General features: G+C 42.1%; 1 protein-coding gene across 8 annotated transcripts in view; it reads right to left on the reverse strand.

Moving 5' to 3' along the window:
• ZNF385B (zinc finger protein 385B) overlaps positions 1-23,567 on the reverse strand; it is a 330,577-nt gene that overhangs the window by 80,222 nt on the left and 226,788 nt on the right. The window contains exon 1 of one of the 8 annotated variants that reach the window (XM_025182787.3): positions 6,714-6,800. The exons of the other annotated variants lie outside the window; for them this stretch is intronic. The gene's annotated coding sequence lies outside the window, so the exon portion shown is untranslated. Of the gene's footprint in view, positions 1-6,713; positions 6,801-23,567 lie in introns of those variants that run through there. 8 annotated transcript variants of the gene reach the window in all.

The raw sequence follows: 23,567 nt of genomic DNA on the forward strand, positions 1-23,567 counted from the left end.
CAACAATCCAGCATCTGCATGCCTATTATTTAGACCACAATATGAGCTACAGGCATAGTAAAGAGTTAATATATTTTGCACTGAAGGTGGGTAACAATGATGTTGAGAATTAAAAATATTTTGTTTCATTCTCTTATTTTATTGCAAATGCATATATGAAATAAAGGGAAAACCAGATGGGTTAAATAAGCAAGAATAATGCCAAAAGCTTAAACCACACTCAGGCCTTCACTGCAAACCCAAATTAACCTAAGCAACCTTACTCATGCTATTAGTCACAACGAAATCACCTTGAATACCCCTTGGCTACATCTACACTGGCATGAATTTCCGGAACTGCTTAAAACGGAATACTATTCTGTTTTCAGTTTTTCCGGAAAAGGAGCATCTACATTGGCAGGCTGCTTTTCCAGAAAAGCCCTTTTTCTGGAAAAGCGTCTGTGGCCAATGTAGACGCTCTTTTCCGGAAAAGACTACTGGGCTGTCTACACTGGCCCTTTTCCGGAACAGTGTTCCGGAATAAGGACTTATGCCCGAGCTGGAGCAGAATAGTTTTTCTGGAATAGCGGCTGATTTTGTACAGTAGAGCAAATTGCTCGTTGCTTTTCCGGAAATTCAAGGGCCAGTGTAGACAGCTCGCAGCTTATTCCGGAAAAGCAGCTGATTTTCTGGAATAAGTGGCCCAGTGTAGACACAGCCCTTGAGAGCACAGAATACTAGATTTGAAGGGATTGCATCAGTGGTTGCTTATTTTTTCCCCCCTTAAAATTTCATGATTTCAGCTGAGACCAGAAGAATTACATTATGTAGCTCTTTACACTGAAAAAGCATCCCAAGTTACTTCACAAAATATATAAACAACTGTCAGAAATGCAGTCATTTCTGGGGTGGAGATAAGCAACAAAAAGTCACAGTATATTTCAGAACAGTCAGAGGAAAGGAAATGTGGAAAGAACACCAAAACAAACCCTCTGCTGTTATCCAAATACAGCCAGCAGAATTTCTTGTGCAATAGTCACACACAGCTACAAAGAACCCTGTTTATGTACCTCAAAGATGAAGAGCTGAGATGAGCCTGCCCCAAGATGTGACCTGCTGTTGTTCCAAGAAAGCTAGGTATTTCCAAAACTTTTGCTTCACCTACACTACCAACTACTGCAAAATTAGCTATTCTTGTGACATTACAAACCTGCCTGCTTTTAGGTATTTTAACTCTCTTGCAATTTGTAGTTCTGAAGCTAGGTTAACTATCTGAAAGGAAACGTTTGATTTTTGCCTATTACTAGAAAGGTATAGGCGATAAAACAAAATTGGATAGTCATCTAGCCTTGGGTATGTAATCCTTCTGCCAGGATAAGTTAATTGCAGCAAGGGCTGGGTTCAATATCTAGGGGTCTCCTCCCAACAACATAATACAATTCCGGCTCGAGCCCCCACCCAGTGACCTGGGAAATCTTACACACATCCCTGGGTGCCTCAAAGAGGCAATTCTTCCCCTCTCGCAAGCACAGAGCCTTGGTATAGCAGCAAATCTTTAATAACACAAGGTAACCGACATCAGCATTGAAGTGGGAAAACACCAGAACTCAGATTCATAAACCAGACATGAGCGAAGACCCACCCCCCCAGCCACAAATCACCCAAGGTCCCCAAAAGTCCAACACCCCAAAAGTCTCTGCCCTGGGTCAGTGCCGCCCTAGGGTTCAACAGTTCACCTGGCAGGGTTTTACCACCCCAACCTGGGTGCAATGGAGGAGGCAGGGGTTGATACACCTTATGCGGTCCACCGGCGGCTCTGCCTCTCCGTAGGTTTCTGCTGCGCCGTTGACGCAAATCACTCTGCTACACTCCACCTGATGTCCTGTGAGCCGCTCCTGCCATTCCATGGAGCAGTGTCTGCTCCGCCAGCCCGCCTCGGTCCACGCTCCCCGGCCACCAGCTGGTAGGTCCTGCACCTGCTCCACCGGCCGCCCGTCGGTCGTCCCCACCAGCCGCTCACCTGTGTCCACCAGTTGCCCTCGCAAAATGCTCCGCTAGTTGTCCCACGATCTGCTCTGCTAGTAGCTCAGCAACAGTGATTTTAGCTCACAGTAGATTTCAGCTCTTCAGCAGTATGGCCTCAGGCTCCCCTCAGTACACAATGATTTCAGCTCTTCAGTAAGTTCAGCTCACAGTAGAAGAGCCTCAGTGCAAGTGCACCATTGGTCCACAGTGAAGCCAGCAAGAGAGGAGAAAGAGGTGCAATTGGTGTGTTTGGGGCCCTCAGACAGGGCCCCCACCACTAGGTACAAAGACCTGTCCCCAGCCTCTCTCAGTCTGACTGGGTTTGGAACCCATGGCCCTTGTCTAGCGAGTGCTATTTAGTTTATGGCGAAACAGTTCCACTATTTGATTCACATAATCAGGGTAACAACACTTTATCCCCCTTGCCTCAATAACAGAGAAACTTGAGATCCCACAGTGGCCAAAGTGACCATTTGGCTGCTGAGAGCACATACTAGGCAGCACGGGTGTGCCTATGCAAATGAATCAACCCCTGAAGTCTTTTTGCATGGCCACAGTTCAGCCCCAGCTGTCAGGGTAGGGTTTATCGTGACCCTGACTTGCCACAGTTCACCAACAGGTGTCAGGGTAGAGCTTATACTGACCCTGCTTACAGGTACAGGCAGTCCCCGACTTACGCAGATCCAACTTATGTCGGATCCGCACTTACAAACAGGGCTTTTCTCGCCCCGGAGCTTGCGGGTGGCAGGACCGCCCAGAGCGCAGCGGTCCCGCCACCGCATCCTCCGGGGCGAGAAAAGCTGCTCCGGGTCTCCCTGGTGTGCTGGGGGGGACTCCCCAGCACAGCAGGGAGACCCGAGCAAAGCCGCACAGGCGGCGGGACCCCGCTGCCCGTGAGGCTTTGCTCCTTTGCCTCCGCGGCTTTGCTCGGGTCTCCCTGGTCTGCTGTGGGGGGAGGGGGCGCAGCTAGTGCGCCCCCCCGCCCCCCCCCCGCCGCAGCAGACCAGGCTTTTGTTGCGGGACGCCTGGGGTAGAGCAGCTGGGGTGCTGCCGGGTTGGTCCTGCGGGGACCTACCCGGCAGTGCCCCAGCTGTTCTGTCCCAGGAGTCCAGATTCAGCCGCTGTTGAAACTGATCAGCGGCTGATTCCAGGAAGCCGGGGGCAAAGCAACTCTGCCTAGGGCTTCCTGTAGTCAGCCGCTGATCAGTTTCAGCAGCGGCTGAATCTGGAGCCAGTTCCGACTTACATACAAATTCAACTTAAGAACAAACCTATAGTCCCTATCTTGTACGTAACCCGGGGACTGCCTGTATATGTTAATCTAGAGATGTGGCTGCCACTTTTCTCCACTATCTCTGGGTACCAGCCTCGCACACAGATTCTCCATTTCTTCCCCTCAGATTCCTGTAAGGCATCCATGTATTCGGCTGCCACTATTCCAAACTGCTGAAATGTGTACTCCACCCTTTTCTCCTCTCACCTTAATGATTACCATTCCCGCAATGATGCCTCTCCAGGTCCTGACTCTTCTGCCCCCTTCTCTTGCTTTTTTCCTCTCTCATCAGAAATAGTGCAATTCATATTCTAACAACTCCATAGGTTCTCCATTCGATTCAAAGGAAGTTCAGCATTGCCATCTGGGTTTTAAACAGTCCTTAGAGTTGCTATAAGTTATGAGAGACTGTGTGGGTCCCATTTTGAAACTGTGTGAAAGGTTGTATATTGATAAGTGGATATTAAAGTTGAATTTGATATAACTTCTGACTCAGTATGTGTTCAAAAACTGGAGTTGCCAATCCATGACTTTTTTCCCTTCTTGCTGTCATAAAATCCTGTTTATAATCTAATAATAATTGATTTGCAGGTGCAACCAGTGCTGCTGCTTTATAAATTCAATCTTGCAATGTTTTTCATTTGTGAAATAAGACAAATCAATGTTACACATAATTACTTACCCATTGGTAAGGCCTGTGTTATAATTTTAAATGCTAGTATTTATCCAAAATATTAGGCAACACTTCCTTTTTTTAAATTTAAAATAAATAGTTGGGCAACTAGTAACAAGTAAATCCACAGGCAATGTTCCACCTAATGTTTTTCATCCATGTGTGGATTTTTTACATCCCTGTGCAGAATAATTTTATGTGCTCCAAGGCATGTACAAATATGTACCATTGTTAAACAAAAAACCTAGCAGTGGGCACTCTGCTAATCAACTGAGCAGCATTTGACTCTCTCCTGAGAGCCCACACAAGTGCACATCTTACAGGGAACACTGCCCACAGGGTCAAATCCAGTATATTTTTCAACTTCACTCTAGAGCTCAAGGCTTGATGCCAACATGATTTCATTCTACATTTCAACTTTAAACCTCCTCAAGAGAGCTGGGCATGCTGCCATTATGAACAACCACTATATATTGGAGGTTAATTCAAATTGTCATATTAACACCCCCTCACAGCATTTCTCTCCCTAGTACTCTTCATATTTTGATGACTAATCCAGTTATGATGATAGACACATTTATTCACTGAGTACACATTTAAAATGTCCACTGTAAAAATCACAAATTGACAATAAAAAAGTGGAATGTGAAAAAAAATTAAATATTAGGTAAATAAATACTATTCCACTTCACTCCTCTGCTCTCTGAGACATTATACACTTCTTTGGTGACATGCGAATGTTCAAGAATATTTACAATTCTCTACTCCTACATTTGCCACAATATACAACATAGACACACTCAGAGAAACTTTGCTATAACCCTTCTCACTGAGTCAAAGATAACTCTAATTTAAGATTCAACTGAAGTGTGTGTGTGTGTGTGTGTGTGTGTGTGTGTGTTTGTTTGCGTGCGTGCGTGTGTATGCATGCATACATACATTCATTCTGCATTACCAGCAACTCTGGAACCGGCCCTGATGACATTTTTTTTTCATTTTGAAAATCATTAGTATCATCAATGTTCTCTGATGTCTTGAGCTGGTCTCTGCTTTCTATATTCAAAAATGTTTTGGATTTGGAAAAGTCACATGAACATAACGGTTGGGGATTTGAGATAGGAGAGAGCTTCCTTGAAATCCCCAACAGCTGACTCCAAGAACATGAAAATGGCCAAATCTAGAAGGAACAGTGAGCTCCTAATTGAAAAAAAGCTTCAGAGGAGTAGCCGAGTTAGTCTGTACAGGATAAACTTACAAAACAACAAATAGTCTGGTAGCACTTTAAAGACTAACAAAACATGTAGATGGTATCATGAGCTTTCGTGGGCACAGCCCAGTTCTTCAGATGACCAGAGTGTTGGATGTCCAGTAGACATCTGATATAATTTTGTCATCACATTGAGGGGTGATCCAAAAATACTCTCTTTATATAGCTATGATGTGCTTTGATACATTAATTATACATATTATCAGCAAAGAGGGTGAATCCCTGGTTTCACTGAAGTCAATGGCAAAACTCCCATTGATTTCAGTGGGCCAGGATTTCATTCAGATTCAGTTTTGCCATTATTGTTTTTCAGTACTGGCTTTGCTTTTCCTGTGTGAGCACAGGTAGGGTGCAGTTCTCAACCTTGGCCTTCATAGGGGTGCCAAGAGCCTGAGGTAGAAATCAGAGCTGATGCTCCCCTAACTTCCCTTTGCCTATGTGGCGAGGGAAGGCTGTACCCACAGAAGTGAGGAGAACTGCCTCTAACATATTCTCCCACGAAAGCCCCTCTTAGGGGGATTGATGAGGAACTGACAAGCTTGGAAGGAGCAAGACAAAAACTGTTTCTACTCCACCAAACTCTCCTTCTACCTGCTTAAAGCTACAAGGTGCAGCAATGGAGGCTATTGCAAGCACATTCTTCAAGAGCATTTGGGTTGCTAGATTTTTAAGGCCAGAAAGGACAACTATATATGATCATATTGTCTGACCTCCTGAATAGCACAAGCTTTTGATTCTCACTCAATGGAGACAATTATGTTTCCCTACAATGAAATCCCATCACTTGTGGTTAGGCAGAACATTTTTTTTTTTTTTTTTTTTTTAAGAAAAAGACATCCAATCTCCATTTAAGTGTCAAATGATGATGAACTTAACACCTCTCTGAGGAAACCGTTCCAATGATTTTTACCCTTGCAATTAAAAAGTTGAGTCTTACTGTCAGTATGAATTTTTCTTACTTCAGCTTGCAGCCAGTGGAACTTGTGAGTCTCTCTCTCAGATTAAAAGGCAGTCTCATATCTGACACCTTCTCTATGTGAAGGTACTTATAGATAGCAATCATATTACTTCTTAAGAAGGGAGGGTTAAGTTAAATAGATTAAACTGCTTATGTGTCTCATGATAAGGTATCTTTTCCAGATCTCAGATCACTTTGTAGCTCTTCCCTGACACCTCTTCAGTTTTTCTCTCATCCATTTTGAAGCTGGATCCCAGAAACTGACACAATATCCCAGTGTCTCAAAAAACTCTCAAGATATTATTCTAAGGTGTTTGCTATTCTCTACCTCATGCATTAATTTCCCCACCTTTACCTTACTCCTACCTTTCTCTCTCTTTCCTTCTAATAAGAGTCCAATGTAAACAAATATAATCTTGCAATGCTTTGATATGCCTAGTTTTATAGCCTAAGGGAAAAGTTCAAAAGCCTGATTTCAATAAAACTCTGCATGTCAGAAATCAGCAAAAAAAGAAAAAAAGAAAAAGAAAAGGTTTACCTTCAAGAATTGAACTACAGTCAGATACAAAAGCTATATTTTCTGATCTTTTGCTATTCTTTCTTCTCTCTTTGTGTGTGAATGTCTTGTTTTGTCTGAAAAATAAACAAGTTCAGACCTGAATAAAAAACAAAAAGCTGTCGCCTAAAACTAGCCTTCCTTTTCCCCTCCGCCAGCAATAAGATTTAAGAAAGAACCCTTCAAGCAAGATATTAGGGCTTTTAAAAATTCTACAGAGACAGAGAAAAACACAGATTTATGGGAATTTTAAAAAATGATTATTTTTTGTGTTTTGACTGTCCTCTGCCCCCATTAATTATTTTTGTATATGTTTAACAAAGGCTAAAAATAATTTCTTGTTTGGTGCTGTTCAGTGTGAAACTGAGCCCATAGAAACAATATGCTCTGCACACATACTACTGACACTGTAAAAAACAAAAAGTGAGTGACAAAGGGGATAATTTTAAAAAATATAAAATTAAACCCCTCGTCTGTTCTTTACAAAGATCCTAACCATTAAGAAATAGAAGTAAACGCCACAGGAAACATACAGATTGAACTTCTCTAAACAGGAACTCTCTGGTCTGACAACATCTGTGGAAGGTGCAAGCTAGGAACCATGCAGACCAGCAGGCTGTCTGTGGGGCCTGGTGCATTACAACAGAGCTGCGGGGGGCCAGGAGCCTGGCATGCTTCAGCGGGGCTGCCAGCTGGGGCCAGAAAGCCCAGTGGGGCCAGCAGGGTAGTGGGGTGGCGACAGGTTAAAATCCCTTATCTAGGACTGGTCAGGTCCCAAGGGTGCCAAACCAGGGAGGTCCTACCTGTACTGATGGAACTCAGCTCCCTACGCATGTTATTCTCACGTGGGGACCCCTGTTCTCTAAAAACGCCGTGTTTGCAGCGTCAGTGCCAACTGAGCCTTAACTGGAGGATGGTCTTCAGAATTCCATCCTGATCTGTTTACATGACAGGTTCTCCTTATGGAAGAAAAAGTTATATTTTCTGCTTCAGATGTTGGTTTGACGCTGATAAAAAACAATCTAAAAGATGATGAAAACACTTCAGGACATGTGCACTGCAAAAAAGAGATTTCATCTATAGAAAGAAAGAAGGGGGTGGAGGGAATTGATGAATTTGTGACTAAAGGTTTCCTTTTTATTGGAAATGGAATCTACCTTGAGCGTATTAAGTTGACAGCTTCTCTTTTAGCCCAGCCAGCATACACCAGTGCTATTACATTAGTCTCTATACAGGAAATATATAGGACTGAGAAATGCAATCTAATAAAGATAGGCCAGAAATTCAAGGGCGGGGGGGAAGCTCTAACAGTCAGAACAGAAGTCTGGGATTATGGAAATCTGGGATCTAATTAGTGGCTCTACTGACTCATCATTTAACCTTAGGCAAGTCACTTAAACTCTATGCTTTGCATTACTCATCTGTAACGTGTTTGTTATAATATTTACAATCTCACAGAGTTGCTGAGCAGCCTATTTAAGGTATTTAAAGCACTTTATGATCCTCTGATGAAGATATTATATAAATGTTATTTATTTTTAAGGATGCTGTTATTCAAAATCATTCACATTTGGGGGGAAAAGTGCTTTTTCCTCTAGAGTTGGAGGGGGGAGGGAAATGAAATTATGCTACTGTTTCTAAGATGTGCAAGAAATCAAATACTTATTCAGAACATGTTTCATCATATTAAATGTTTAACATACACAGAAAGACTGATTTTAGTTACAGCAGAATCTGGTTTCTTGTCTGTTAGAATTTGACAAGAAAATCTAAAATTGCAAAGCTATATGAAAATAATCTGAGTACAATCCCAGTTGAACTCTTAATTCTGCAAGATGACTGAGCTGACGCTTGTGATGGTAGTAAGGTGGAGTGTGAGGACAAGCAAATGTGCTTCTAAGCATCCTTTCCATCTCCCATGAACTCGGAGATGGCTGGGAACTGAACAATCCCTTTCCCCATAGCAGGGCTGCTCTAAATTGTGATAGCTGAAGGAATCCCCTAAAAACAACAGAATGCTCAGGATATGCAGGTCAGAGAGTGTGAGAGATACGGACTTTATGCCATTGCTGAATGGTATGGAGATTCCAAGTATCTCCACTAAGGCAGCCTGTAAGTCACTTGTGTTGTGCTGAATGACACAGAGGGACCTTATGCTGGGCTAAGAATGTGAGGAAGGAAAAAGTCCTAAAAAGCTTAATTCTCACTGGCCATCTCTAACACTGCCACCTTCCATTTACCTATAAAACACAATAGCTAGAGAGGAGAAACAATACACTCAATAGGGCACATTTTTATTATAGCCAAATATAAAGATGAAAAACAGACCAGGACTCAGAGAGCAATTGTTATGCCAGTTGATAACTGTTATTCACTCCTTGTAATCAACTGAGGAAGCAATGTGCTTTCTTGACTTAAAAATCAATAGTCTTTTGACCAGCAAAATACATTAACCAACATCCTTTGAAGAGCTTCTGGTAAAAATAAAGTGTGGAAGGGAATGACTAATCAAATCTAGCCTGAAACAAACAAAGAATATGTCTTGAACATGAATTGAAAAGATAAGAAAAAAAAGTCTCAATAGAAGAGTAAAAACTTCTCCTTAACAGCTGCAATTTGTGCATGACTGTGATGGGGTCAACACCCACCTCTCATAAGCATCCCCCCTTTTGATAAGGTATGAGCCTGCTGCTTCTTACTTCTTGCTTGGAACAGGGTAGCACTTGCCTCTTGCAAGTGTCCCTCACCCACGCTGAGAGTTATACCTGAAAGAATTACTCGGGATCTTTTTCAGTGGGATACAGCAAAATGCTACATTTATTGATAATATAACACTATTCTGGCATATGCAGATAGTGTGCTATACCCACTTACTCAAACACGCGCGCGTACCCCCCCCCCCCCCAGTTACCAGTCTGTTGTTCACATTCACTTAGCTGAGCTGAATGTGAGGGGGGAGCTGGGCTTCTGTCGGTCTGGACCGATAGTCCACTCTTGACCAGACGAGACCCAAAGATTTATGCAGGACACCCCATCCTTTATAGGACTTTTCTCCCATTGAGGTCTATACATTTTGCTCTGTCAGTTCTTTATCAGTCACAATCAGTTCTTTTAACATCTGTTTATCTGGAAGTGGTTTTTTATTGTCATCTGGTATCAGTTTTTCTCTCTTCTTCAAATACTCACATTCCTCACCCATTTACTCCTCCCAGGAACGCTGTAACTGCTTCACATAGGGTACGTCTAGACTACATGCCTCTGGCGACAGAGGCATGTTGATTAGGCTACCGGACATAGTAAAATGAAACGGCGATTTAAATAATCGCTGCTTCATTTAAATTTACATGGCTGCTGTGCTGAGCCGACAAACAGCTGATCAGCTGTTTGTCGGCTCAGCGCGATAGTCTGGACGCTCCCCTGCCGACATCAAAGGTATTTGTCGACCACCCAGGTAAACCTCATCCCAGGAGGCATACCTGGGTGGTCGACAAATACCTTTGATGTCGGCAGGGGAGCGTCCAGACTATCGCGCTGAGCCGACAAACAGCTGATCAGCTGTTTGTTGGCTCAGCGCGGCAGCCATGTAAATTTAAATGAAGCGGCGATTATTTAAATCGCCGCTTCATTTTACTATGTCCGGTAGCCTAATCTACATGCCTCTGGTGACAGAGGCATGTAGTCTAGACGTACCCATAGACAAACGGGAATAATTGCCCTTGTAAGGTATCCAATCTAATTCTAATACACAACTTTTGTTAGTGCAGATTTTTAATTATTTATCATAGCTTTTTTACAACACAACCTATATCCCAATTATTCCTAAGAGCAACAGTGTGATCATGGCGAATCACAAGGATCCTTCTGAAATCTTTCTGCCTTGACATCAGATACAGACAGAAACAGCCCACCTGCATCTTTATCAATGGCCTAAAAGACCATTCCCCCCTGTTAACCAAAGCAAGATAGCCAGCAGTTATAGTTGCTTAACATTTATTCTTATGCTAACCATTGCACTATATTTATTTATTCTATCACTAACCATTAAGCTACATTACACAAGACATCATTACATTATATAACTCTCATTGTCTACAATAGTTTCTTTGGCAAGTTTGTGGTGAGTCATACACTCTGTCCACAGATGGAGCAAACAAACCCACCTCTTTTCACCATGACTTCCTCCCTGGAGACATTGTTCTCCTGTAAGGGTACGTCTTCACAGTTGCGTTATTTCGAAAAACTTAGTCCACGTCTACACAGCAAGCAGTTATTTCAAAATAATGTCGAAATACTGTCAAGCAGGAGGACTTCTTACTCCAACGCCTGTAATCCTTATTGTACAAGTAGTAAGGGAAGTTGGAGGAGGAGTGATCTGTTTCAAAATAAGTCCTGTGTAGATGTTCCCAATTTTGAAATAAGCTATGCAATTGACATAGCTCAATTTGCATAGCTTATTTCAAGTTAAGCCCTGCTGTGTAGACATACCCAGACAGTCCAAGAGGAACCCATTATAGTACCCTTAGTTGGTGTGTCCTTTTCAGCAGCCCTCAGTGGTCTCTGCCTTTAACTATACCAGCAGGGCCATCATCCTTGCTTGATTTGGCTAGGCTCTGGGCTCAGTCCGTGCTCAGAGCTACAGCTAGCCAGGAGCTTCTGCTTAGCTCTCCCAGTGTTCAGCAGCCATCTCTAATCTCAGTCCTGCCTGCACTGAGTATAACTTAGTCATGCTTTTCTACCAGCCAGCCAGCCAGCCACCTGGTTTTCCCTCTTCTAGCTCAAGGCATCAACTGACAGCTCTGCCTCTGCTGCTCGTTTTTATATGGCCTATCTAGCCTCTGACTGGCCACTCTAGCAGCCCCTCTGTTTGGCTACCAGAGCTCCCTGTAGTATCCCTGTAGCTACTCTAGCCTTTGCTGTTTTTCTGGGACAGGGTCAGGCAGGGCCATGAGGCCTCCAGCAGGGGACTTCTGTGCCTAGTCGACACAGTCAGGGTGACCTTCACTGTCAATCCTAGAATGATTATACATTGTACTCTTCCAGTTTGAACAAGTGTGAGGAGCCTGAATTACAGGGTGCAATATCCTGGCAGAACAAATATTCATTTTTGGCTATTTGCATGGAAGAATACACCATAGCTCTGATTGAGGGTTAGGTAAAGCCACTAGTATAAAGCCATCATGGAGGAGACATAATTTTTTCTATTAGATAGACATACATTGAGAATTTAGATTTTTTCTAAGATTTTCTATTATACAAGAGTTATCGCCACTGAAAACTAACATGAGCAAATGGTGCTGCATATGTGGCTATCTTGTTCTAGGCTATAATTTTGCTAATGTGAGCTGCAAGAAGTTGTTCTTCCTCACACTGTATTTGAAAACGATCTTTCAGTATTCTAATGCCTCAAATATTTATAGCTAACAAACCTCTCTTTTTAAATAGGTTTCTTGTTTCACTAAAAAAGAACATTCCAGGTGCCCCAGAGGGAATGAACAGAACAAGTGATCATCAAGACATCCATCTCCTGCCATCCATTCCCAGTTTCTGACAAACAGTGGTCAGGGACACCATTTCTACCCATCCTGGCTAATAAGCATTGATGGACCTATCCTCCATGAATTTATCTAGCTCCTTTTTGAACCCTATGCTCACAAAGACCTATGTGTCTGACAATTCTATTCTTTATTATAGTTTTAACCAATTTGTCCGGGATTGAGTTTCGTCTTAGTGGTCTATAATTGTCAGAATCATCTCTAGAGCCCTTTTTAAAAATTGTCATCACGTTAGCTATCCTCCAGTCATTTGGTACAGAATATGATTGAAATGGTAGGTTATAAACCACAATTAATATTTCTGCATTTTTATATTTTACTTCTTTCAGAACCCTAAGGTGAATGCCAACTGATCTTGATGACTTGTTTCTACTTATTTTATCAATTTGTTCCAAACCTACCTCTAATGACAATTCAATCTGTGACAGTTCTTCAGATTTGTCACCTGAAAAGAATGGCTCAGGTTTGGGAATTAACCTTACATCCTCAGCCATGAAGACCAATGCAAATAATGTATTTAGTTTCTCTGCTATGACCTTATCATTCTTGAGTGCTCCTTTAGTATATCTCGGTCATCCAGAGGTTCCACTGGTTGTTTAGCAGGCTTCCTACTTCTGATGTACTTTGCTATTACTTGTAGAGTTTTTGGCTAACTGTTCTTTAAATTCCTTTTTGGCTTTCCTAATTATATTTTACACTTCATTTGTTAGAGTTAATGCTCCTTTCTATTTTCCTCACTTGGATTTAACTTCCACGTCTTAAACAATGCCTTTTTATCTCTCACTGCTTCTTTTACTTGGTTGTTAAGCTTGTACCTCTAGTGACAGGAAAGACTTCCACCCCAATGAAGACTTCTTAGATTTTCCCTATGATGACCAATTAAAGAAATGAACAGCTAAAGTGTGAAAGTAATTGGTTTCAAACATTTTGTAATAATACACAGAAAAGATTAAGAAACAGATTCTTTGGTCTTTTTTTATTTGCACTACAAGTGACAGAATTCTTGCATACACAGATTTTTTATGGAATTATGTAGACATATAACTGCTTGATTTAGGCCCAAAATTAGAAGCAGTTTTAAAATTTTCATCTCAAACCTGAAGTCCATGCATTAAACTAGAAAAGGGTTTTTTTCTTTTCTCAGAGATAGACATATAGATGATTCTCTACTTATAGGTGAGGTCCCCTCTTGACAATGAGACAGAGATCACTAAAGAGGTCCACCTATTAACTTCCTGTCAGAGAAAGTTTTGTTTTTCTTCATTTAAGTCATTGTCCTGGGGCGGGGCTGGGGATGAAAATTTCAGGATGTAGGACAACTCCAGTCTTCTCTCACTGAAGCTGCTTGGAGTCAGGTGAGAAGCGCCTGTCCCTGGCCGCTGCAGCTGTAGTGGGCACAGCTGAGGGAGGGGTGCATGTCCACTGGCTGGCAGACAGGCATAGACAGACAAACTCTTTGAAATATATAGTAGAGAGCTGTCCTTTTCGTCACTCCTGCCGGCCCAATGGGGTGATAGCTGTCCCAGTCCCATCGCTACCCCCTCTGCCCTCCCCGTGATCATTCCACTGTATAGCTCCCTCCTACCAGACCTCTCCCTTTCCATCTTATGAGAAATAATCCAATTCCAGGCACATCCCATTGCACTGGTACAACCAAACCCTTACCTTGTGTTAAGTTATGATAAAAGGAAGCTGCATACCATATTTAGTGGTCCTAGCTCTTACCACTTAGGAGGAGTTTTTGAACAAATGGACTCACAGATGGACACAGACACACAAACTCAACTATACAGTAGATTTCCCTCTAAATATAGTTCATATTCAGGGCTGGTTTAAGGTTATGAGGGACCTAAGTCTAGTGGGAGAGTAGGGCCCAAGCATTCACCAGGGAGGAAAGTGAATGAGATTTTGCTTATCCAGGCATGAAAAAGCAGAAGGGACCTAAATCTAGTCTTGTGAAAAAAAATCTACTCTCCTGGACTCTGGCCTGAAGTTAATAAGGCTACAAAAGTGTAACTGTCCCCAGGAACTGGCCTTTAATCTCATTCCCTTCTCAAATCACAGTCGTTCCATGCTTACCAAACATTTTCCACTTGGGAAAGAAGTTGGCTTGAGCTGGGCAAGAAAAAAAAAACCTAACTTCAGGTTTATTTAGCTTTCCCCTGACTGCTTATCAGTCCGGCCAGCACTTAAGATAAGGCAGAGTCAAAGCAGCTGGGCAGGTTACACAGTCAAAGAGAGGAGGCACATTGGCCTGCCTTTTTCTGAGGGGAAAAGGAGGTGGCTGCTGTTGCTTCAGTGCTGTTCCTGCTCCCTATGGAGCTTTGACTGCTCCTGGGCATGTTGTGGAACTGGAGCAGACACCCTCCTGCCTCACCGTTTCCTAAGTTGCTACAATTCAGGCCCTGCTGGGGAAAGGACGAGCATCTCCTGTTGCAGCAGAGCCCTGTCATCCAGGAGCACTTTTAGGCAGACACCTGAAGCTCTAAGTGTAAGAGGGGACTCACTGGGGACTGTCCTGCAGGGTCCCCTTCTTGCATTTGCTCATCACAGGACTCTCCATAGGAGAACAAATCTGATCCAGGGGGAGGAGAAGAGAGGGCAAAAGAAGGAGCAGAAAACAAAAGTATAATGAACAAAAACTGTAAAGGAGAAACAGGAAGAGCAATGAACTCTCCTCCCACTGGAAGAACTTAAAAAACAACAAATAGTCCTGCAGCACCTTAAAGACTAACAAAACATGTAGATGGTATCATGAGCTTTCATGGGTACAACACACTTCCACAGATGAATGGAGTATTAAAAGTCCAGTTCCAAAATAAAAAGGGGATTTATCTCCTCCCACTGATTACCCTGGATAGAGTCATTTCTAGAGTCAATGGCCCTGAGCTGCCTGCCCAGGACTAGAGCAGTGGCAGTGGCTTCTGACAGTAAGGATGCGTCTACACTGCACGCTTATTTCAAACAGGTATTCCAAAATAGCTTATTTCTAAATAGCATGTCTACACTGCAGGGAAGCCTCAAAATTAGTCTGAGGCAGGCTTCCCTAATGTTGATGCGCTATCTTGATTTAGAGCCCCAGGAGGAGGCACTGTGGGAGTGAGGGGGAGGGAACAACTTAGAATGGGCCTGGAGAGAGGCTATTTTGAAATAGCAGGAGTGGAGTGTCGACACTCAGCTATTTCGGAAGAGGCATTATTCCTCGTAGAATGAGTTTTACAGATTTTGGAATGGATGCTTGCATTGTTATTTTTGAAATAATGCTAGTTATTTCAAAATAATAGTGCTGTGAAGATGCCTAAGTTATCAGGCAGTTTCTCCCCAACTCTCTCTCCAATCTGGCTCACATTGACTGATCACTCTGGATGTCTCTGTCCAGTTTGAGGGGTGGGGGGAAACATATATGAATAGAGAATCAGCCTGTGCGCCCTTTTTGAAGAGGAATAGGCATTACAGCAATAACACCACCATCTCCAAAATGTGAAGGTATGAGCTGGCATTTAGAAATCAATCATGAGCTAGTTAGATGTAGAGTATTTCACTTATATGAAAGCTGCAACTGCGATTATAATGCTTGATTACCCCCGAGGCCAAGGCAAACTCAGAAGGAAAGCATATGAATTGCTGATTGTTTTCTATTATGATACTCAGAAACTGCTTGATATTGCTTTTACACAGTAAAAGAATGAGAATTCACTTGCATTATTTTGTAGAAATTTACATCATGGAGTCCTGCTCGCTTCCAAAATCCACTTTTCTGAGGAGATAGTAGAAAAACATCTAGTCTTTTAGAAAATGAGCATTCCTTATTGTAAGTGGCACAGCTGGCACAACAAGTAAAGTTACTCAACATTTTCTTTAAAAAGACACTATTATCAGCTGCTTTTAACTAGAGCTGATGGAGAGCCCAATGAATGAAAAAATGCTCTCTGCCAAATCAAAGTTTTTGGTGGTAAAATTGCAATTTCCAAGACCCGAATTTTACCGAATAACTGAAATTCTACTTCACAGCTAATTCTCCATATAAACGTGTGCATACGCATTATGCTACACTTTTAACCACCTGATCACAAACTTTTTTTTCCCTGTAAGACCATGGTCTCATTTAGTGGACAGAAAGGATTGTGATCAGGCAATTAATCATAGCTGTGTGTTGAAAGAGACTGTTGTCTGTATGATCCTTGCCTTATTTGATACAGGAGCTAGAAGTTGTGAGGTGAATGAGACAGGGATTATATAGACTGTACTATAACACATATGCATAAGGGGCAAATTAAGGTGGCACGGACATCCTTACGTATGACATTTCCTAACTTTTGAGTGCTTGTCTTTGCAACATTAAATGTTTTTATTTTAGGACTTTTTTTTTTTATGTACAGTAAAACTCCAGTGGTCCGGCACTCCTGATGTTCTGGCACCATCTACTCCGGGCAGCCGGACAATTGGAGCTGCTCTGCCCCTGGCTTCTCCTGGGGTACTCTGCCCCGGGCTTCCTGGAGTCAGCCGCTGGTCAGTTTCAGCAGCGACTGACTTGGGGAAGTCTGGGGCAGAGCAGCTGGAGGTGTGTAGCCAGACAGGAACCCCCTTGTAACATCCATTTTTGCTTGCCTGAAGCATACAGGGCACACAGAGCAGAAGGCCCAGGCTGTGTGACCGTGAATGGCTATAAACAGAGATATGCCAATTGCTGACCAAGAGGCTGCCAAGGAGTGCCCTTGACTTAACCCATATTGATACGAACACACATCCATCCGCGGGGGGAGGAATCTCTCGCCCAGTAAAAAAATGTCTAGTGCTCACAATTTAGTTATCTCTCTTGCAAGTGTAAATTAACTTGAAACTTGCTTGTAAGAACTGGCGCCACAAAACGGACCAGTAGAATTCGGCATCTTAGATAAGAAAGAGAATACGGGCCCCCAGGGGTATAAAGATAGGTCCAGCAGCGCATTTTCTCTGAGTGTCAATCTACCATCTATCTGCTGGTCGGGTTAGGTGTTTGATCTCCCGAGGTTCCAAGGGGACGCCCACCTCGTATTCGTCTTTCCTAGGAATTGAGAGACCGGCCCTGGCCTGACACGCTGGAGTCGAGAGGCACAGAAAGGGGTAAAAATTGTACCTGGATGTGGTCCTTTGTTTAAGTATATATATACATAGACTTAGAGCTCTTTAAAGATTAAGCTGTCACTTGGTACCATTATTTCTATTTTCTATCTTTATTTTCTTTGTAACCATTTTTAAAATCTGTATTTGTTAGCATTTAAGAAATAGAGCAATAGCCATTGTAACCATATGCTTTTTATAAGTCTTTTAATAAACCTGTAACTGTTTAAGCTTTAACCTGACTCCTTCAGTTGCTGTAACAGAACCAAGCACAATTTAAAAGAACTTCAGCCGGTCATAAAAGGACAGACATAGGGAGAGCTTGGGCGTTTGGATCTGTGTCACTCCCAGGTGACAAGATCCGTTGGGGCACCTTTCCAGCCTTTCCCAGGCTGCCCGCTGCGAAGGAACCCCTGTGTTCTAGCAGTTAAAATCTAAGGTGTAGTAAGCTCTTTCTATATAACAGGGCGTCTGTTGGCCTGCTGGCCACCCTCTGCGACGGGACCCCGGTCCGAGCAGTAAAGACACGGACGTTAAACCTTTTCTCGGAAGCATACACACACACACTGCCCTGACCGTCGGCTGACAAGGTGCTGCCGGGTTGGTCCCACAGCACTGAGGGGCGCATCCCCCCAACTCCACCCCAGACCTCTCATAGCCCCCCCTTCCGATAGTCCGGCACATTTGATAATCCGGCACCCCCTCGGTCCTAAAGTTGCCAGATTATCAGAAGTTTACTGTAATAATACATTTCCTTCAGCGATAACTTTAGCGGACATGCTTGTAGGTGATTGGTGATCTACTCTAGTGCTTTAACAACAGATGTGTAAAAAATATACTTGTTTAGGATCAATGACTCTACCAATTTTGGAAGGTTTTAATGGTTTCTAAACACATACACTTTTTTGCAGGCTAAAAATGAAGTCAGATTATTAAGCACATTTTTGTACAGTATGTTATCTACAAATTGGGTATACAACTCATAAAACACCACATCTTACATACCAAGAGCTAGATCCTCAGATCCATGTGTCAATTTACACCAGCTGAGGCTCCAGCTCAAACTGTACACACAGGGTTCTGCTATGGATGAGGTCAGAGCTGGGCAGGACAGGGAAGATCAGTACCTGAGCAAAGGTCTTTGAAGGCTATTATTTCTATTCAATATGAGAGCAACCAATATCTGAAGACTGTTTGGGGGAGCACACTTGGGGTACAGTTGCTACATCTATGCCAAAGAAATACTCTGCAATCAAGGTTCAGTTCTGGCAGTAACATGAATACTACTCTCACTTGACCCTGACACACGTTTGCTGGCCTTGTTAGTGCTGTCTGCAACACTGGCTGGCTTCCTCCTTAGTCCCCTGAACAACAGCAATCAAACTAAGACTTTCTTATATAAATATCATGGGAGGGGTATCCACCTAGTTTCACTGACATAGGGGAGGAGCAATTTGCTTTATATCACATTTTAAATATAAGGCCAATAGTGACCTGAATTTATTCCCCGGTAGATAAAATACACAAGTACTTAAAATCCAGAGTCAGCATATATTTTAAAGCTTCTTATTGAACCAAACAAACAATTCAGTCAGGAAAATAAGGCATCCTTTTAAATAAGCAGCACAGAAAATGTATATTACAATTAAAATTAACCCATGCAGGTACAGAAACAACTAATCAGAAATCAGTGTATTTTAGCACATGAAGTGAGAACTGTGAAGATTATTAACAAAAAGGTCTAACTCGGTTTTAGATATACTTCCATAAATAAAGGAGAGAATTCTTCTGCAGATAACGTGCTCTTGAGGCAATAACATGCCTTCTTAGGGTACATCTACACAGCAGTGTTAGTTCGGAATAATGTCAGTCCACGTCTGCACTACAAGCATTTTGATATGTCTAAATAATGTCGAGCTGGAAGACTTCTTACTCTGACTCCTGTAACCCTTATTTTATGAGGAGTAAGGGAAGTCGGAGGAAAAGTGCTCTTCCTCATACTTCCTACTGTGTAGACAGCACAAAAAGCTGAAATAAGCTATTTAGACTTCAGCTACGCAATTAACATAGCTCAAGTTGTGCACCTTATTTTGGCTTTAGCCCTGCTGTGTAGACATGATTCAGAGATTTTCCAGTTACTACCATTTATCATTATTCTGTTCTTTTTCTTGCCCTGATACTTGCTGCATCATCAAATGTTAAATAGAAGTTTTTTTCTTTTTCAATCATTACAATTAATGAGGCAGAAATTGTCTCCTCTCCACTTATCTCAAGTTTTAGAAAACATTTAGTAAACTGGCAGTTCAATATATAAACAGAGTCCAGTATATCCCAGGACGTTTCATTTTAAATCAGGATTTCATTTCCAGCCCTCATGAAGGCCCTGAATTCAGCCTTTAGATCTAATCCATCAAAGTTAACGGGCTTTCACAATGGTTCATGCTAATTCATTGTGAAATCAGGGGCAAAATTTCTTTTCATTGCTCTCACAAGTGAAATCTGTAGGTTCCCAGGCTTCGAAACTCACAGAGTCCTGCAATACCTAATGCATACTGTTAAATCATTATGTGCTATTGGCATTTGGGAAGAGGATAAAATGCCCTTTTAATTGTATGACTTCCTTAGGCCTAGATATAGGTAGATCTTGGATACAATATGTATTCACTTGGGTTCAGTTTTGTATACTGACATTTTGTAACATTTGTGAGCGGTCAGATTTCATATACCACCACCTCTCAAACCACTACAAGCCACTTCCTCAGGATTACAATGAAAGAGAAAACAACAGGATTTGTTCCTAAACCCATCTCTCACATTATGACATATGGCAAACAATATTATACTTACATATACATTTCATGCAGTTCATATGTTTAATTAATAGGAATGAATACATGAAAGTCAGTGATCGCTGCTCATCGGTAGATGACAAAGCCCATCATAAAAGGCTATGAAGGAAAATAGGTAATGGGAGAGGTGTGGAAATTCTTGTAAATTTAAAAGGAAGTAAAAGTAAACTACTGCTTCTCAAAGAATGGAGATTAAAATGTGGTGTGTCTGTGGCATGTACCTGTGCATTTTAATATAGCTATAGGTTATTTCAAGAGAGGAAATAGACAGTAGTTGTTGGAGTTTGCTGCTCTTTAGATTAGTAAATACCACAAAAAGTTGTGAGTGGCTCTAGGTAGGTTTAAACAGTCTGGAAGGGGGATGAGGCAGATGGAAGGTTACTTGCGTAAGAGTAAAGGAATTAACGTAGGCAAAAATAGTCTACATTTCCAGGCTTACTGGCCTCCAGATACTACTGAAATATAGATGGTCAATAATAATAGTAATAAATAATGCACACTGATAGGCTCAACATTTGCAGAATCCTGAGAGAAAAATTCCAGTGAAAGAGTCAGGCTGATGCACAGCAGCTTTAAACAAATATAAACAAACAAGATGCTTAAGTGCCTTAGAATAGAACAGAACGTAATTACTCTATGTTGAAGAATGGTATGGCCTCACTCACTCATACCTTAAGCACACCTGGATTTTGTTTTCATCTGCACACATACAAACGCCTACATATATTTTAAATGTGTATTTTGTAATTAATACTATCATAGTTTAAACGGTTTATAATCTATTTTGTATGTGAGAGAGTTTGTGTGTCTGTTCAAGAACTCTCCTACATGGACAGACCAAATTCGGTACACATCTTCCTAATATAATAACTTAAAGCATGCAAGGGTTTGGTTGTGCTAGACAAAAATGGAATGTGCCTGGAATGAGACTGATTCTAATAAAATCATACAGAAAAGAGAATCACTAGGCAGGTGAAAGAGGCTGGGGGGGTGCCCCCTCATCTGGGACTGCCCCATCCCTGAGCCTCCCATCCCTCATGCACCCGTTAGGGAGAATGGGGTGGGGAGAATGAAGCTCACCTGCCCCCTATTCATACAGGAACACTGCTGGACATTCCCTTCATGAGGAAGCAAGGGGAGAGTGCACAGTTTGCTGCATTCCTCACTCTGGCTGGGGAGCACAGGGGGCAGACAAACCTGGACCTGCTCCAACTGGGGGACATGGACCCCATCCCCACTGTGCCTGTTAAGAGTTGCAGTGGCCATGGAGAGGCTCTTCTCACTTGCCTCTAAGCTGCTGTAGTGATAGAGGGCTGGGGTAGTCCTCTTTCCCCAGGGAGGTCTACATACTGAATCCCCCAGCCCCAACCCCACCCCAGTGCAATGATTTAAACAAAGCATGTACATTTTCACTTTCTTTTCCAAAAAGCAAAAATTAATTGAATTAAGGACCTGAGCAATGCCAGGTAAATCTTCAACAGAATAGAATAGATTAGAATAGAATAGATATTTGAGAGAGTTTGTCCGTCTGTCTGCCCATCTGTCTATTTGTTCAAAAACCTCTCCTAAACAGTTAAGACTAAGATCACCAAATTTAGTATGCAACTTCCTTTTAGAACTTAAAGCAAGCTCAGGGTTTGGCTTTGCCAGGAAAATGGCATGTGCGTGGAATGCGACTGTTTCTAATCAAACAGAAAGGAAAGGCTGTGATAGCAGGGAAAGTTATACTCCAGAATGACCAAAGGGGGCAACAAGCAAGCATGCTCCCACTGCCCCAGAGAGCAGTGCAGCAGCTGCTGCCAAGCAACACAGCCTTCATCACTCCAGGCCAGCCCCAGAGAGCAACGCCACCAGCGGGCCCAGGAGAGTAGCTTGCAGCCAGTCCCATCCCCTGCTCTAAGCCCCCACTGCCTTCTGTAACTCCTGCACCCCCAAACCTGCAGCCCCCTGTCCTGATCCTTCATATCCCACAGTCCCTGGCCCTACTTCTGCACCCACACATCCCCAGCCCTTTGTCCTGAAGGACCCAAGCAATGACAGGTAAATCTTAAATATAAATATGAATATGGGCCACTGGCCTTGAGAAAGAAGTTGCTGGTATGCTACCCCATGATCACCTGCAACACTAAGCACAACAGCACACGGCCTCTCTGCAGAATATATTTTCAAGTCATGAGGAAAAATCCTATTGCTGCTTTCACTTCATACAGGAGATAACTTTGCAAAAGGAAACATTTGGCAGTGGTTCAAATATCCACTGCCTGGTGTTGCTGATAATGCAGGTTTTTTTCTGACTACAGTGACAACTATGATGCTGTACCATTCATGTAATCCTTGTGAACAAACTATGTTTACTGACTGGCCAAAAATTATTCACACAATGACCTGAACCAGTCTCCTTTCTGTTGCTATTAACTTGTTATTTACAGACTGATTCCCGGATGAATTGTTTAAAAAAAACAAAAACAACCCACACACCAGGCTCAGCAAACATAAAAAAAGGTAGTTTTAATTTGTATGTACTAAGAATATGAGAATAATAAACTGTAAAGCATATTAACAATAGGGATTTAATAATATTTAGACTATTAATGGGGTAATTAAAGTAGTAATAGAAATTAAAATAAAGATCGGACTGTAAAAATGATTTTGTTATTCTGAAAAAATAGGGTAGCAGCTTTGTCAGTGTTTTAGCTGCATTTTGCAGTGATTTTATTGCAAATGCATTGTGAAAATGGAGATGTAATTCTTCAAAAGAAAAACACAGTAAACGAAAAATGAACCACAGTAAACATAACACATTAATGAGAAATTGTTTTTCTCCTTGGCTGGTTAAATATCAATTTCAGTTTCACTTCTCTTCCTTCAGTGACAGGCCAGATATTCAGTTAGTGAAGTCTGAGAAACTCCATTGGTTAAAATGGATTTAGACTGATTTATTATCAGCTGATGTCCTGGTCCATAATCTTTAACATGAAAAATTATTTTTTTCAAATCATCTTTAGTCTTACTCTTTCAATTTTATAATACAGGTATATGCATGTGCACATACACTTACACTCTTGCTTGACAACGGTATATTGTTGTGTTTTCTGCATGCCAACCATCTCTCCAAAGGTACATAATTTGTATTTGTTGGAACCTTGACAGTAGCCATGCAACAAGATGGGTTAAAAGGGAAGACAAATGCATACACAGATGAATACTGGGATACCATCCATGTGTCAGAAATTAGCTACAACAACAGTTGAAAAGAGCTGTCAAATGTTTGAGGTAACCAATAAATAGTGTTGTAAGACAGGCTTTGTGTGCTAAGTATTAGAGTGTACAGAGAA

The sequence above is a fragment of the Pelodiscus sinensis genome, chromosome 7 (genome assembly GCF_052426305.1).
Source record: "Pelodiscus sinensis isolate ZL-2025 chromosome 7, ASM5242630v1, whole genome shotgun sequence".
Classification (NCBI taxonomy): domain Eukaryota; kingdom Metazoa; phylum Chordata; order Testudines; family Trionychidae; genus Pelodiscus; species Pelodiscus sinensis.